The 15,304-nt window shown below is 49.3% G+C and overlaps 1 protein-coding gene across 1 annotated transcript in view; it reads right to left on the bottom strand.

Moving 5' to 3' along the window:
- PPP6R1 (protein phosphatase 6 regulatory subunit 1) overlaps window positions 1–15,054 on the bottom strand; it is a 73,945-nt gene extending 58,891 nt beyond the window's left edge. The window contains exon 1 of the mRNA XM_073656349.1: window positions 14,756–15,054. The gene's annotated coding sequence lies outside the window, so the exon portion shown is untranslated. The remainder of the gene's footprint in view (window positions 1–14,755) is intronic.
- Between the last annotated feature and the right edge of the window lie 250 nt (window positions 15,055–15,304).

Below are 15,304 nucleotides of genomic sequence, written 5' to 3'. Positions count from 1 at the left end.
ACACAGGTCAGCTTCAACACGAAGTGGAAAATCCCATGAAATCTCAAGGTTACAAAAGTATTCAAAGTAAAGAACAGAAGTGTAGAGTTCAATGCGGAGGAAAAAAATTAGAAAAAAGACCGGAGCGTGTACTGCAAATGGATTTTGCAGGGGTTATTTGTTTTCAGAACATTCAACTATGATACAAAGAGGAAATGGGTATCAGAATATGGCGTCTTGTTTTCCAAAGCCTGAAGATGAATGATGGCAAATAACACCAAGCAACTACTTCTACGTAACGCATAGGACTTTTCCCACCTACATAAATGAGTATTGTCGGAAGGTGCCTGTGAATAGATGCAATTTACAGCGTAGTAACATTTTCAGCCATTCTTGAATTAGTAACAGCATGTTGCATTGGAGCTTGACCATCGCGGCTAGACAGCAAAATATGGGCAGTTTTGAAGCTAGCCAGGACCGTAATCGCAGGCAGCTTCAGTGCTTACAAGCTAGACAGTGGTGGTGGACGGTCTCCTAGGCAACGATCTGTATTTAAAAAAAAAAAAAAGTAAAAAAAAAAACAATATAAGCGGTAAATTGCAAAAGTGCTTGTTTCTACAAGCACTATCCGACAATATTCTTTAATCCGTTTGGGCATATGTTGAATGAGTTGGAAAAAAATTCACATCCAATCTTGCAATTTATAGCAATGTTTTAAGCCCATAATACTATGAGCTTAAAAACTAGTAGTCGCTACCTACCTGTACAGAGCGGTCACAGGCCTCTCCTGCTGATTAATAAGTGGCTTCTGATAATGTCACATCGACAGAGCAGCGGTTTCTCTTCTGCTCAGTTGACGGGGTGTGACTGCAGATGTTATGGTGATTGACAGCCGGCTCCCCGCTGCCTAACTGCAGGGTGCCGGCTGTCAATCAGCATAATGTCAGCAGTAGAGAGTTGAGTGGAAGACGAGCTGTTTGTTGACGTGGAGCAGCTGAATCGAGAGCAGGAGCAGTCAAAAACCGCTCCGTGCCAGGTAGAGCAGGCAGGTAGCTGGCACATACCTGCCTTTTTTAGGTTTTAGGCCCATAGTAAAAAAAATAAAAATATGACTCCTGAATAAACCATTGAAAGGATCTTCTTTTATTGTCTTGGTGATGATATAAGTTCAGAGTGAAAAAAAGGCATTAATATGTTGACAAGTGGACCATTATCTTTTTTAGTTAAAACTAGAAACCTATATCCAGCTTTTATTTGGCAGCTGACAGATGCCCCCAGTGTTGTAGAGAATGAACAAGTCCCAGAAATCCACCTGTTTGTGGTGTTTTCTCGAGAAGTGATAAAGTTAGATGGGATGGAGCTTTAAGACTATAGCACAGGTACGGGTGTAGATTATGGGATCTGTCTGTACATTGTACAGCCCCGATCAGTAATCCTCTCCTATCAGCAGTTTAGCACTTCTATTTGCCTATTAACAATATAATGGTTGTAAGGGTTTTTATTTTGGTCCGGCTGCCAGCAGTCAATGATTTATTCCGTGCAGCGCTAAATTCTGCCATTGTGTAACTGATTATAACTAAGTCATGATGCGACAGAGAACCAGGCAACGAACCCAAACACTAAATGCTTCCATACATGATCCAGACTGCAAACACTGACATGCTGCACGCTCAGATTTCACCTCCCCATCCTGCAGATTCTAGATTACTCCCCATTCATTCCCTTATTAGCACCATTGTGGCCTTTATCCTGTAGCTCTCTAGTTATTCAGAAACTATAACCCCCAGCATGCCCTAACAGATGCATTGTGAGATCAGTGGTGGGGGCAGGATTACACAGATTAGCTGGACTGGCCTGCACGGGACACCTAGTCCGGCACTGATAATCTTTTGCTGGTAAAATACTTATTGTATTGAAACTACAGCACACAGCCTAATAAGTGACATTGCTGGAATCAGGCTCTCAGACACTACTTCATGCTGCTTCATGAGGCTCATAGCTCTGTTTAAAGGCTGGCCATTACATCTTTCGCCCTGCTGTAGATATGAAGTAGGCACTTAGTTAAATTAGGTGATAATTATTAGCAATCCAAGACGCAACGTTTCTGTCAATACCTTCTTCAGATATAAGTACTGCAAATAAGAAGAGCGTGTACGAAAGTAAAGCGCTAGTGAGGCGTTGACAAGGAAAAACATCAATGGGGGACAAACCTGTGCCCCCATGGAATTTGGCATCAGAGTTATCCTTCCCCACCCTATGCTATTATGGCTCCAATAGCAAAATTTTGAGACTGGCAGATAAAATTTTTTTTTTTTTCTTGAGAAAATGAAGGGGGTCAGGCAGATCCAATTCCAACATGAACGGCTGCAAGAAGTCAGGAAACAACTTATCCTGACCACGTGTAGAGGGCCAGTAGGACGACAGCTGTCTAGGGCCATGGTTACCTCTGTAGAGGAGCCTTGATTCTGCCAGAAATGCTAGAAAAGAAAATAGGAATTATTCCTACCGTTAATTACGTTTCCAGGAGTCCATCATAACTGCACAACAGGAGTTAAGTCCTCTGTTCCTCTAGGGACAGGAAACACATGAGATGTTAAAAGCCCCCCCCCCACTCATCACACCCCCAGTGTTTGTACTAATTTAAACCAGGATGGATGCAACTCTTATTATATACAAGAGCAGGGGAGGGAAATATGGTGCCGTTATGATGGACTCCTGGAAACGTAATTAACGGTAGGAGTAATTCCTATTTTATCAGTACGTCCATCATAAAGGCACGACAAGAGACATACCAAATCAAAAAATGGAACATTTAGGGCGCAAACTCCTGCCTGAAGGACTTTACGGCCATAGGCTAATTGTTGACTGGACAATACATCCAATTTATGTTTACTGAATGTTGATATACTACACCAGGTTGCTGCCTGGCAGATTTGGCCTACTGAAGCTCCCGCTTTCTCCGCCCAAGAAGCGGAGATTGCTCGAGTGGAATGAGCTTTAAGAGAAATTGGGGGATTCTTCCCCTCTGATTCATATGCGAGGGCGATAGTCTTGTCAACCACCTTGCTAGAATCGGCTTAGAAGCTTTCTTGCCTTTATTCACACCCGAGAATTGCAGAAAAAGGTTTGAGTCTCTCCTCCAGGGGGCTGTGACTTCTATATACCAAATAATTGCCCTCCTGACGTCCAAGGTATGGAAGGATTTTTCCTTTTCATTTTTGGGAGACTGGCAGAAAGACGGCAGTATTATTTCTTGATTCAGGTTCATACTGGACACCACCTTAGGGTGAAAGGAGGGATCCAGTTTAAGAACCAATCTGTCCTCCAGAATCTTAAGGTATGGGTCTAGAACAGAGAGCCTGGCTCTCACCTACCCGCTTCGCTGTAGTAACTGCCACAAGAAAGGTTGATTTCATAGAGAGCAGGTCTACTGAGGTTTCTTCCAGGGGTTCAAAAGGAGACTTACATAAAAGCTCTCAACACCAGGTTCAGATCCCACGGCGGTACTAGACTCCTTATCGTGGGTCTTAAACGAGAAGTTGCTTTTATGAACCTTGATATCCATGGGTGGTCTTATTAAGGAGTAGTCCAAAAAAGCACTTAGGGCCGAGATATGAACTTTTAACGTATTTGGCCTCAGACCCTTATCAAACCCCTCTAGGAGGAAATCCAGTATCTTTGGAATATTGGGGCTAGACAAATTTCCCACAGACTGACCTGCAAAGCTACAGAACTGTTTCCAGATCCTAGAATAGATGGCTGACGTTACTGGTTTCCTACAGGCTTGTAGAGTTGTAATTACCCGATGGGACAGGCCCTTAGAGGCTAGGATCTGCCTCTCAGGTTCCATGCTGTCAGTTGGAGGAATTGGATGTTCGGATATAACAAGGGACCCAGCAATAGGTCCCGACATCCGATGTAGCAGAGGGAACCAGCTCTTTTTGGGCCAGTAAGGCGCTATCAGAATAACGGATTTTCCTTAGTACTCTTGAGATGAGAGGTACTGAAGGAAAAGCGTACACCAGTTTTGTTCCCCATGATTGAGAAAGGGCATCTATTCCTTCTGGGCTTTCGGCTGGGTCCAAGGAAAAAAAGAGCTGCAGCTTCTTGTTTTTTCTTGTCGCGAACAGGTCTATGAACGGGGTGCCCCATCGTTGAATGATTTGATGAAACATCTGGATTCAGCTCCCAATCTGAGGGACCAACTCTTGCTCTGCTAAGAAAATCTGCTACCACATTTTCGGACCCCCTTAGATGAATAGCCGATATTGAAAGAACATTTCTCTCCGCCCAGTGGAAAATTCTTGCCACCAAGGATTGTAACCATTTCCCTCTTGGACCTCCTTGCCGACGAAGAAAAGAGATGGTGGTGCTGTTGTCTGAGAAAACTTGTACGTGATTTCCTCTGAGCAAATGTTGACATCTTTGAAGAGTTTCCCAGACCGCCTTTAGCTCCCTGAAATTTAACGACCCGTGTTGTATCTCTTTGGGCTACATCCCTTGTAGATATGTTACCTATGCTTGCTCCCCAGCCTTTTTGTCTGGCATCCATATGGATTTGGACTGAAGGAAGAAGGATCCAGTCTACTGAATTTTCTAAGTTTGAAGGGTCTGTCCACCAGGAAAGGGAGTTTTTTAGCTCTCGACAGTCTCATTTTCTTGTCTAATCCCGACGGTCGTCTGTTCCAAACTGACAGGATCGATTTCTGTAACGGCCTTGAACGGGCCTGTGCCCATTTCACGCTCGAAATGCATGAGGTCATCAATCCTAAGATCCGCATGGCGTATCTGATTGAGGTGGTCTTCCGTTTCTCGAAGTTGTAAATTTCCAGTTTTATTTTTTCTCTTTTCTCCTGGGGCAAGGAGGACTTCTGAAGACTGGAATCTAAAAGTACCCCTAGAAATACTTTTGTAGTACTTGGATGGAGGCTTGATTTTTCCCAATTGATGTTCCACCCCAAATATTCCAGGGTTTTGATCGTATGGTCTTGTTGACTGAGAAGAAGAGACTGACTCTGCCACCAACAATATATCGACCAGGTAAGGGATGATTACAATCCCCTGTGTTCTTAAGAAGGCCACTACTTCTGTCATAACCTTTGTGAATATTCGGGGGGCTGAGGATAGACCGAAGGGTAGGCAAGTGAATTGAAAGTGGTGTACTGTGTTCCTCTTGCTCTAGAGCGAACCTTCGGTATTGCTGGTGACTTGGGTGAATTGGAACATGGTAATATGCATCCTTGAGGTCTAGGGTGCACATTACCGATCCCTTCTCTATCAATGGAATGCTGGTTTTTATAGTTTCCATTTTGAACCTTTTGTATTCCACCCACTGGTTTAGGGGCTTGAGGTTTATAATCGTACGGCGTTTGCCTGAGGGATTTAACACCGAGAAGAGGGAGGAATAATGGCCTAAACCCTGCTCTGAAGGGGGGACCTGTTTTACCACATGCAGGGATTGAAAGACTAATATATCCTGCCATAGACTTCTGAGATCTACGGGGGAGAGAGGACAAGTGATTTGGAAATGACTAGGGGGAGTATGGGAGAAGTCTATTTTGTAACCTTCCCCTAAGGAACGTAGGATCCATTGATTTTTTGTAATGGACGCCCACTTGTCCTGAAAGAAACGAAGCCTGGCCCCTTACTCCAATGGTGTCATGGTCTAGCTGGGGCTCCAGAGGCGACCTGATCTGTTCTGTCCTTTCCTCCCTTCCTGTAAGACCATCTCCCCGTCTTACTCTTATCCCTGTAATCACGTTTAGGGGATCGACGGGTTCCACGAAAGAGCCGGTATCTTTTAACCCTATCCTCGGGAAACCCTTTTTTCTTGTTGGACGCTCTTTCTAGGATCTCGTCCAACACTGGACCAAAGACCCGGGTACCCGAAAAAGGAATTGAGCACAACTTATTTTTTGAGTAGCTATCAACCGACCACGTTTTTAGCCATATTGCCCATCTAGCGGTATTAGGTAGTACACTACATCATAGCTGCGAACCTGACCGATTCGGCTGAGGCATCAGCCATGAATTGTGTCTGATAGCATTTCTACAGGGGAGTCGGACCTAATTTGATCTGACAGATCGTCCAACCAGAGGCACATGGATCTTGCCACTGAAGTGGCAGCGATATTAGATTTGATTATGGCTGCTGAGGCTTCCCAACTCCTCTTGAGCATGTTCTCCACCTTCCTATCCATTGCGTCTTTGAGGCAAGACGAATCTTCAAAAGGGGATGGACGTTTTCTTAGCCACTTTCGCTATTGGGACATCTACCTTAGGGATTTCCTCCCAAAGTTTGATGTCCTCCAGATTGAAAGGAAGACGGGATTTAAAGTCTCTTGGCACAATGAGTCTTTTTTCCACTTCTTCCCATTCCTGCATAATCATCGCTTTTAGATGCTCATTTACTGGGAACACTATTCCTCTGAGTCCTTAGACCCGCGAACATTTTATCTTGTCTGGAGTGGGAGACCTGAGTGTCTTCCAAGTTCATAGTATGTCTAACGGATTTCAATAGCTCATCCATATGTTCTGCAGAGAAGACATTTTTTTCTCTCTTGTGAGGGTAACTGTGAGAAGCGATCCTCATCCTCTTCCAGACTGTGCTCTGATGCCGAGTCTAAATATTCCCCTTCCTCAGACAGCTCTTCCATCTCCCACCTGGATCTTTTCTGGCGAGGAGAGGGTTGAACTATTTGGGGTGACGGCTGCGTATGGGAAGGTATAAGGCTCGAGACTGTGTTCTGGACCTCCTCACGGATCATAGATCTCATGTCCGTCAAAAAGGAAGCTTTTTCTTCTTTTAAAACTTCTGCTATACATTCTTTACACAGCCTCTTTTTATATGAGTCCTGAAGCTTAGTGATACAGGATACACATATTTTGGATTTTTTGGAGGACGATCCGGACCTCTGAGTTCCCCTATCCTAATTCAGAAAAAAGGGGACACAGGAGATTGCTAATAAAAGATCTGTCCTGGATTACAGGGTTCAATTATCCAGGCAAGGGTCTGAGACTATACTCAGACTGCCCAGTGACTCTGAAGGGGCTTCTGACCGTGTAGGATTGGATTCCATGGTGTCAGATTGTGTGTGGCTGAGGTGTACCATTTTATAGGGTGTTACCTGATCCAGGTGGGTAGCCACGCCCCCAACGATAACCGCCATTCCTAATGTGTCCTGGAGGCTCACCACCGCCTCGGGGCACCTGCGGTCTGGGCACCGGAAGTAGAAGTCACGTGGCGTGCGTTTCCCCTAAGCGGCAGTCCGCTTTCCTGACTCCGCCTCCCAGCCGGAAGTCTCGGCTCCCGTATACAGCGCTCGGCGTGCGTTCCATCCTGGAACGCACGCCGGCCCAAAGCGGATGTCTGCTTTCCTGACTCCGCCTCCCGGCCGGAAGTCTCGGGTACACAGCGCTCCTCCGTGGAGTGCATGCCGGCACTTCATAACGCCGGCGGGTCAGTACAACGCTCAGTGCCCCCTGTCCGGGGGATACAGCGGCAAGCGGCGGTTTTCTGGCAGAGGGACCCCCGGAGTGGGGTGTCAGCACCCCCGACCCCCGCAGTGGGTTATCAGCATAGAGCCTTTTGGACCGAAGGAAGGAGAGAGTTTTCAGACCCCCCCCCCCCCCCGATCCCCCTGGCTCTCAGGTAGCTTCAATCTTCAAAGAACCTCTCCATAGCGTCCTGTCCTGCTAGGGACAGGAAAAACACTGAGGGTGTGATGAGGGGGGGGGGGGGGGCTTTTAACCTCATGCGGTTCCTGTCCCTAGAGGAACAGAGGACTTTACTCCTGTCGTGCCGTTATGATGGACGTACTGGTAAAAAAGCACAATGTGCTATCCTAACAGCTAACATGATGGTATTCAGAACTCATTATAATCAATGGTGTCCACCATGCTCGGACTAAGGCCATGCCATTTTAATTTTTTGTTGTTTTTCTGTTTTTATGATGGACCGAACAATTGAAACAAAAAAGCAGATGTGAATGAAGCCTAAGATCTATGGCCACCTAGTGTTAAAGGGGGTGTCCAGGTTCATGACAAAAGTCTGTAGTCACTGACTGCAGAATTGTGAATCCTCACAAAGCGCACAGGCCGCACTGTGAGTATGCGTTATGCATGCGCCCGTCCACACTCGGACTAGGCGTGTGCCTACTAGCATTACTCATAGGTCTAAAAAGGAATCGGTCAGCAGGTCTTTGCATGCAGGGGAAGAGATGTGTCACTTACTGGGCTGCTTGCTGTAATTGTGATAAAATCACTGGCTTCTCTCCGGAAGATCTAGCAGTTCTCTGAATACTGAGCTGTGTATAAACCCACCCACACCACTGATTTGCTGCTTTCTGTGTGCACTGTGCATAGGCAGAAAGCTGCCAGTCAGTGGTGGAGGGGGGGTTATACAGGGCACTACATGGCAGCAGGTTTATAGTCCTCTAATGCTAAAATTACAGTTTTATACAGTACATAATCAAAAGTACTGTAAGTGACATCACTAGAATCTGTCTCTACATTATGCTGCTCAGATTACGTGGCAAAAACCTGGTGACAAGTTTCTCTGAAGTCCATATACAGTAATTTAGTACTAAAACAGTACAGAATTGTAGCAGAAAGGCCATAGTAGTGTTATCAGACTGATGACAAACTGGGATATTTCTACAGGGTTACTTTAGAGCAAAAAGAAAAGTTGTCAATGAGAATTGCTCAATACCAAACTGTGAATAGTAGGTACAGCTAATTATTGCACTTCCTCCACCATCATACATAACCTCGCTGTAATACATGCACAATTTTTTGCAGATTTTGATAGGCATTTTAAGTGCATACATTACTTAGGATAATATAAGTTTTTGTTAACAAAAAAGTGCACAAAACACATAGGATCCATTAAAAACTTTGCCTCCCATGTTAATTTATTGCACCCATGGCTTGTACCACATACTGTACTTGAAAAAAAGGAAAAAAATTGCAAGTGGGGAGAAATTGTGGAAAAAAAAAAACCTCACAATTCTGACATTGTAATAAACAATACACAAAAAACAATGTACCATATTATTCAGACTACAAGACGCACCTTTTTCCTCCAAAATTTTGGAGGAAAATGGGGGGTGCGTCTTATAGTTCGATTGTTGGGGGGGGGGGTGTATATATATGTGGGGAGAGCGGTAGAAGTGGAGGAGCGGGGCACAGGAGGCAGCAACCTCCCGCTGCAGCCTACACTGTCCCCGCTGCTAAAGAAAATGAATATTCACTGCTCCCCACGCCCATGAGGCATGGGGAGAACTGAATATTCGTGCTCCTTAATAGCAGCACACAGTGTAGCCGCAGTGCGGCTCCTGCTGCTGCCGGAATCGCCTGAGCCCGCTGTTAAAGGGCATGAATATTCAACCTCTCTCGACGCCCATGGGCGTGGGGAGGGGGTGAATATTCATGCCCTTTAATAAGCGGGCACACGCGATAGCCCAGCGGCAGCAGCAGGAGCCACAGTGCGGCAACACTGTGTGCCGGCTATGAAGGAGAGTGAAGTCACTGCTCCCCGCGCACACAGTCCCGGCGTGGGGAGCAGTGACTTCCGGCAGCTGATCTCTCCTTGTGAGCCGCGCATGGCAGTGACGCCATGCTCGGCTCACATGGAGAGATCAGTGCAGGCAGACAGGGCGCAGCGCTGGAGGAGAGAAGAAAGGCGAGTATTAGTGTTTATTTTTTTTATGTGCAGCCTGATGGGGATGAGGGGCGCCATGCATACCAGGACGGGGATGAGGGGCGCCATGCATACCAGGACGGGGATGAGGGGCGCCATGCATACCAGGACGGGGATGAGGGGCGCCATGCATACCAGGACGGGGATGAGGGGCGCCATGCATACCAGGACGGGGATGAGGGGCGCCATGCATACCAGGACGGGGATGAGGGGCGCCATGCATACCAGGACGGGGATGAGGGGCGCCATGCATACCAGGACGGGGATGAGGGGCGCCATGCATACCAGGACGGGGATGAGGGGCGCCATGCATACCAGGACAGGGATGAGGGGCGCCATGCATACCAGGACAGGGATGAGGGGCGCCATGCATACCAGGACAGGGATGAGGGGCGCCATGCATACCAGGACAGGGATGAGGGGCGCCATGCATACCAGGACAGGGATGAGGGGCGCCATGCATACCAGGACAGGGATGAGGGGCGCCATGCATACCAGGACAGGGATGAGGGGCGCCATGCATACCAGGACAGGGATGAGGGGCGCCATGCATACCAGGACAGGGATGAGGGGCGCCATGCATACCAGGACAGGGATGAGGGGCGCCATGCATACCAGGACAGGGATGAGGGGCGCCATGCATACCAGGACAGGGATGAGGGGCGCCATGCATACCAGGACAGGGATGAGGGGCGCCATGCATACCAGGACAGGGATGAGGGGCGCCATGCATACCAGGACAGGGATGAGGGGCGCCATGCATACCAGGACAGGGATGAGGGGTGCCATGCATACCAGGACAGGGATGAGGGGTGCCATGCATACCAGGACAGGGATGAGGGGTGCCATGCATACCAGGACAGGGATGAGGGGTGCCATGCATACCAGGACACATTTTTTGCTTACATATTTTTTTTTTCCTCCTTCTCTAAAACCTAGGTGTGTTTTATGGTCCGGTGCGTCTTATAGTCCGAAAAATACGGTACATTTTGTGGTAAAAATGATCAGGCAATATGATTCTGCTCATCGGTACGCAATTAAGCTGATGCATGTCCAGTTTTTTTTATTATTACTTTAGTGGTGAAAAAAAAAATGAGAAGTTCTGAAAAAACATTTTTGGAGTTGTGTCGCCATTTTCCAAGACCTGTAACATTTTTATTTTTCGGTTGATGAAGCTGTGTGATGGGTTATTTTTTGTGGGATGAGACGACATTTTTATTGATACCATTTTGGGATAGATGTGACTTTTACATCGCTTGTTACAGCACTTCTTTTGTGGAATTGCGGAAACCAAAAAACGTCATTTTGGCGCTCTTGAATTTTTTCTGTTTACGCCGTTTACCGATCAGGTTAATTGTTTTATATTTTGATAAATCTGACATTTCTACACGCGGCGATACAACATGTTTATATTTTTTTATATCTTTATTCTTAATGGGGGGGTAAAGGGCGGTGATTTGAACTTAGTTTTTTTTGTTTTCTTTTACTGTTTTTGTTAGCCCCCTCAGGGGACTGAAAGATGCAATCATCCAATCACTTGTGCTTTATACAGTGATACCACAGCATCACTGCATGCAACAGAAATCACAGTCTCCTTTGAAGTCCGGCCACAGGCAGAGTTTCAAAGCAGCTCCGTAATGACAGGCACAGGGGTCATCAGCTGCCCGCCGGCTATCATGACAACCCATCGGCGACCGGGGTCACATCACCAATGGGCGAATTGAATTAAACGTGTGCACGTCAACACGTGTTAAATACCGCTGTCACACTGACAGCGGCATTTAACAAGTTAATAATGATGGCGAAGCACTGTTCCACCCGCAATTGTTAATACACAGCCATCACCTGCCAGGCATGGGGTGGGCTCGCTCCATACGGCCGCTTCTGACATGCGCCGTACATATATGGCGGATGTTGTGAAGGGGTTAAAGTGAATCTATCAGTAGGATCTGGGCATCTATATGTTCATGCAGGTCATAGGAAGCTGAATAAAAATAACACCTTGATATTTGTGATCCGATGTTTTATTCCAGAGAAATGCATATTCTTCTTAGTATGTAAATGAGCTGTTAAGATCTATGGGCCGGACATAGATCTCCATAAGAATCCGTCCCCAGAGCTTAGCGTAAATAAAATGGGCGTTACCAGTGTGAGACATGTAATGACTGACAGTCTGCTCTCCTGATCTACATGTTTCCTGATTGCACAAATAGCAAATCATCTCCCATGCTTTCCCATGTCAATCATGGACAGCACACAGATGGCACGTAGATGAGCTGTCTGCGATTTTCACGGACCTATAGACTTGTATGGGTAATTTTGATCCTCACTCAAATCCAAAAAAGTCAGCCAAAAAATAACACAGACATGTGAACAGCAAACCAAGATAGGTAATCAATATAAAAGTTCTAGACAACTAGAGATGAGCGAAGAAATGTGAGGCAAATTGAATTCTACTAGAATTTTACAAAAATTTGCATTCGCCAAAATGTGGATTTTTTTGTAATTCACTTCGGCGCAGACTTAGCAACAGGGTGGCCGCCATTTTTCGAAACCAAAATAGACAATGAAAATGTTAAAGCAAAAAATAAAATGCTTATATTCCCCTCACCGCTCTGTCATCCATCTGGTTCACATCTTCAAATCACCGTTATCCGCACTGAAATCTCCGGACTTCTCACGCTAGGCTGGGGCCTCCGGGTTTGATAGGAATAAGCTGCAATCTTTGCAGGTGCATGATCAGCACCCTCCAGAGCCTATCACACCCGGAAGCCCCAGTCTAGTGTGAGAGGTCCGCAGAATTCACCGCACACAAAGGCAGTCCGGCGAGGTCGACGAGGCGCGTGGCTATGACCAAGCAGCCCCGTTATGCCAGGCTGGCATTAAGCAATCATGTGATTGTCGCTGAGTCAAATATCATCATTGGGATTCCTGATTCTTTGATTCCTTATTTTCTTAGATTGCAGTAGTATTAAACGGATTGTCTGGTGAAAACAATCTCACACATGTCTAGAATAGGTGATCACTTACTGATCGGTGGCAGCCGGCAACTGGGACCTGCGTTGATAGGCAGAACGGGCAACCTTTATACAAGCTCTATGGGGCTACCTTTATCTGGCATCTCTCTGTGGATAGGTGACAACTTGCTTTAATAGGGGATAACCCCCTTTAATTCAGAGACTACAAAAGACCAGGACAAAGCCACAGCACGAGCTGAACATTCAGGCCACTTTCTGCTATGGACTGATCCTTAATGTGTGGACAACATTTAGTAATCTCCATCCACTTGGCTGGCACTGCAGATACTCAGGATAAAAAGACTGCGTTATATCCGCTGTGTGTGAACGACACTTATACTGTTATATTTCTCAATGCTGAAATGAAAGCAGTGATCTGTCGGATCATTATGGTCCACGCTGACATCAAATTACAGCGCTATCACATAGTCGTCAGTAAGCCCCCTGCCCCACCAAAACTAGCGAACTATTAGAAAAGTGCAGTTACAGTGCGATCACTAAGAGAATGAATTACATCATCACTCCCAATCCAAGAAAATGTCCTGTCAGCGACCACAGGCGCCGACCCCACCGTGAGGAGCTGTCAGCAACTGGCAGAGGGCTCGGCGGTGTGACGGCCGTGCAAGGTGGAGGGATCGGCGGTGTGACGGCCGTGCAAGGTGGAGGGATCGGCGGTGTGACGGCCGTGCAAGGTGGAGGGATCGGCGGTGTGACGGCCGTGCAAGGTGGAGGGATCGGCGGTGTGACGGCCGTGCCAGGTGGAGGGATCGGCGGTGTGACGGCCGTGCAAGGTGGAGGGATCGGCGGTGTGACGGCCGTGCAAGGTGGAGGGATCGGCGGTGTGACGGCCGTGCAAGGTGGAGGGATCGGCGGTGTGACGGCCGTGCAAGGTGGAGGGATCGGCGGTGTGACGGCCGTGCAAGGTGGAGGGATCGGCGGTGTGACGGCCGTGCAAGGTGGAGGGATCGGCGGTGTGACGGCCGTGCAAGGTGGAGGGATCGGCGGTGTGACGGCCGTGCCAGGTGGAGGGATCGGCGGTGTGACGGCCGTGCCAGGTGGAGGGATCGGCGGTGTGACGGCCGTGCAAGGTGGAGGGATCGGCGGTGTGACGGCCGTGCAGGTGGAGGGATCGGCGGTGTGACGGCCGTGCAGGTGGAGGGATCGGCGGTGTGACGGCAGTGCAAGGTGGAGGGATAGGTGGTGTGACGGCCGTGCAAGGTGGAGGGATAGGCGGTGTGACGGCCGTGCAGGTGGAGGGATAGGCGGTGTGACGGCCGTGCAGGTGGAGGGATAGGCGGTGTGACGGACGTGCAGGTGGAGGGATAGGCGGTGTGACGGACGTGCAGGTGGAGGGATAGGCGGTGTGACGGCCGTGCAGGTGGAGGGATAGGCGGTGTGACGGCCGTGCAGGTGGAGGGATAGGTGGTGTGACGGCCGTGCAAGGTGGAGGGATAGGTGGTGTGACGGCCGTGCAAGGTGGAGGGATAGGTGGTGTGACGGCCGTGCAAGGTGGAGGGATAGGCGGTGTGACGGACGTGCAAGGTGGAGGGATAGGCGGTGTGACGGACGTGCAGGTGGAGGGATAGGCGGTGTGACGGCCGTGCAAGGTGGAGGGATAGGTGGTGTGACGGCCGTGCAAGGTGGAGGGATAGGCGGTGTGACGGACGTGCAGGTGGAGGGATAGGCGGTGTGACGGACGTGCAGGTGGAGGGATAGGCGGTGTGACGGCCGTGCAGGTGGAGGGATAGGCGGTGTGACGGCCGTGCAGGTGGAGGGATAGGCGGTGTGACGGCCGTGCAGGTGGAGGGATAGGCGGTGTGACGGCCGTGCAGGTGGAGGGATAGGCGGTGTGACGGACGTGCAGGTGGAGGGATAGGTGGTGTGACGCTCAGCAGTTGGGAGGAGGCGCAGAGCACGCCGGGTAATAATGTTTCCAGGCCGCAGCGTTGCTAGGAGATAGGCGGCAGCCACGGCCGGCACGGCAGGGGTTAAGCGCCCCCCAGACAGGGTCTCAGGGGGTGAGGAGCCCACGCGTGACAGGCCCCGTGTACACACTCACCCGGTGGCGGCTCTCCCCACACGCTGGACGTAGACAGGCGCGGCGGCCGGAGCTCCGCTTCCCGGTGAGGGTGCAGGAGAGGGAGGAGCGCGCAGGCCCGGCTGTCGCTGCTGTCACTGTGGGGGGGGGGCAGTAGGCAATCTCTGGAAGGACGGCAGCAGCGGAAAGAGCTGAGTCTTCCGCTTCCGCTCGCCAGGACCGCGGGTGGGGAGGAGGGGGGTTCCGGTGCTCCGCGCTACTGCTGCTTCTGGCGGCCTGCGGGTGGCGCTGTGTCCGGCTGTGGGGATGGGGGGCGGGCGCCTTGAAACTTCTGGGCGGGGCCTTCTGCTTACGTCATGTAGTAGGCGGTTCTTCTGATGGCGTCATGTATGGGGCGGGGCCTTTCACTGGCGTCATGTATGGGGCGGGGCCTTTCACTGACGTCACGTATGGGGCGGGGCCTCCTGCACAGAGGGCGGGAAAGTGTGAAGCGACGTCGTGCGGCCGCGGGGGGCGCTGCACTGTGCAGACTGCGGTGCTGTGAGCGCAGTGAACGTGGGGGGGCGCAGG

Source organism: Phyllobates terribilis, unplaced genomic scaffold, assembly GCF_046119375.1.
Source record: "Phyllobates terribilis strain yellow unplaced genomic scaffold, ASM4611937v1 Scaffold_12__6_contigs__length_324123572, whole genome shotgun sequence".
NCBI lineage: Eukaryota > Metazoa > Chordata > Amphibia > Anura > Dendrobatidae > Phyllobates > Phyllobates terribilis.
The sequence above is the reverse complement of the archived record's forward strand: the minus strand, read 5'-3'. Positions and strand labels throughout refer to the sequence as shown.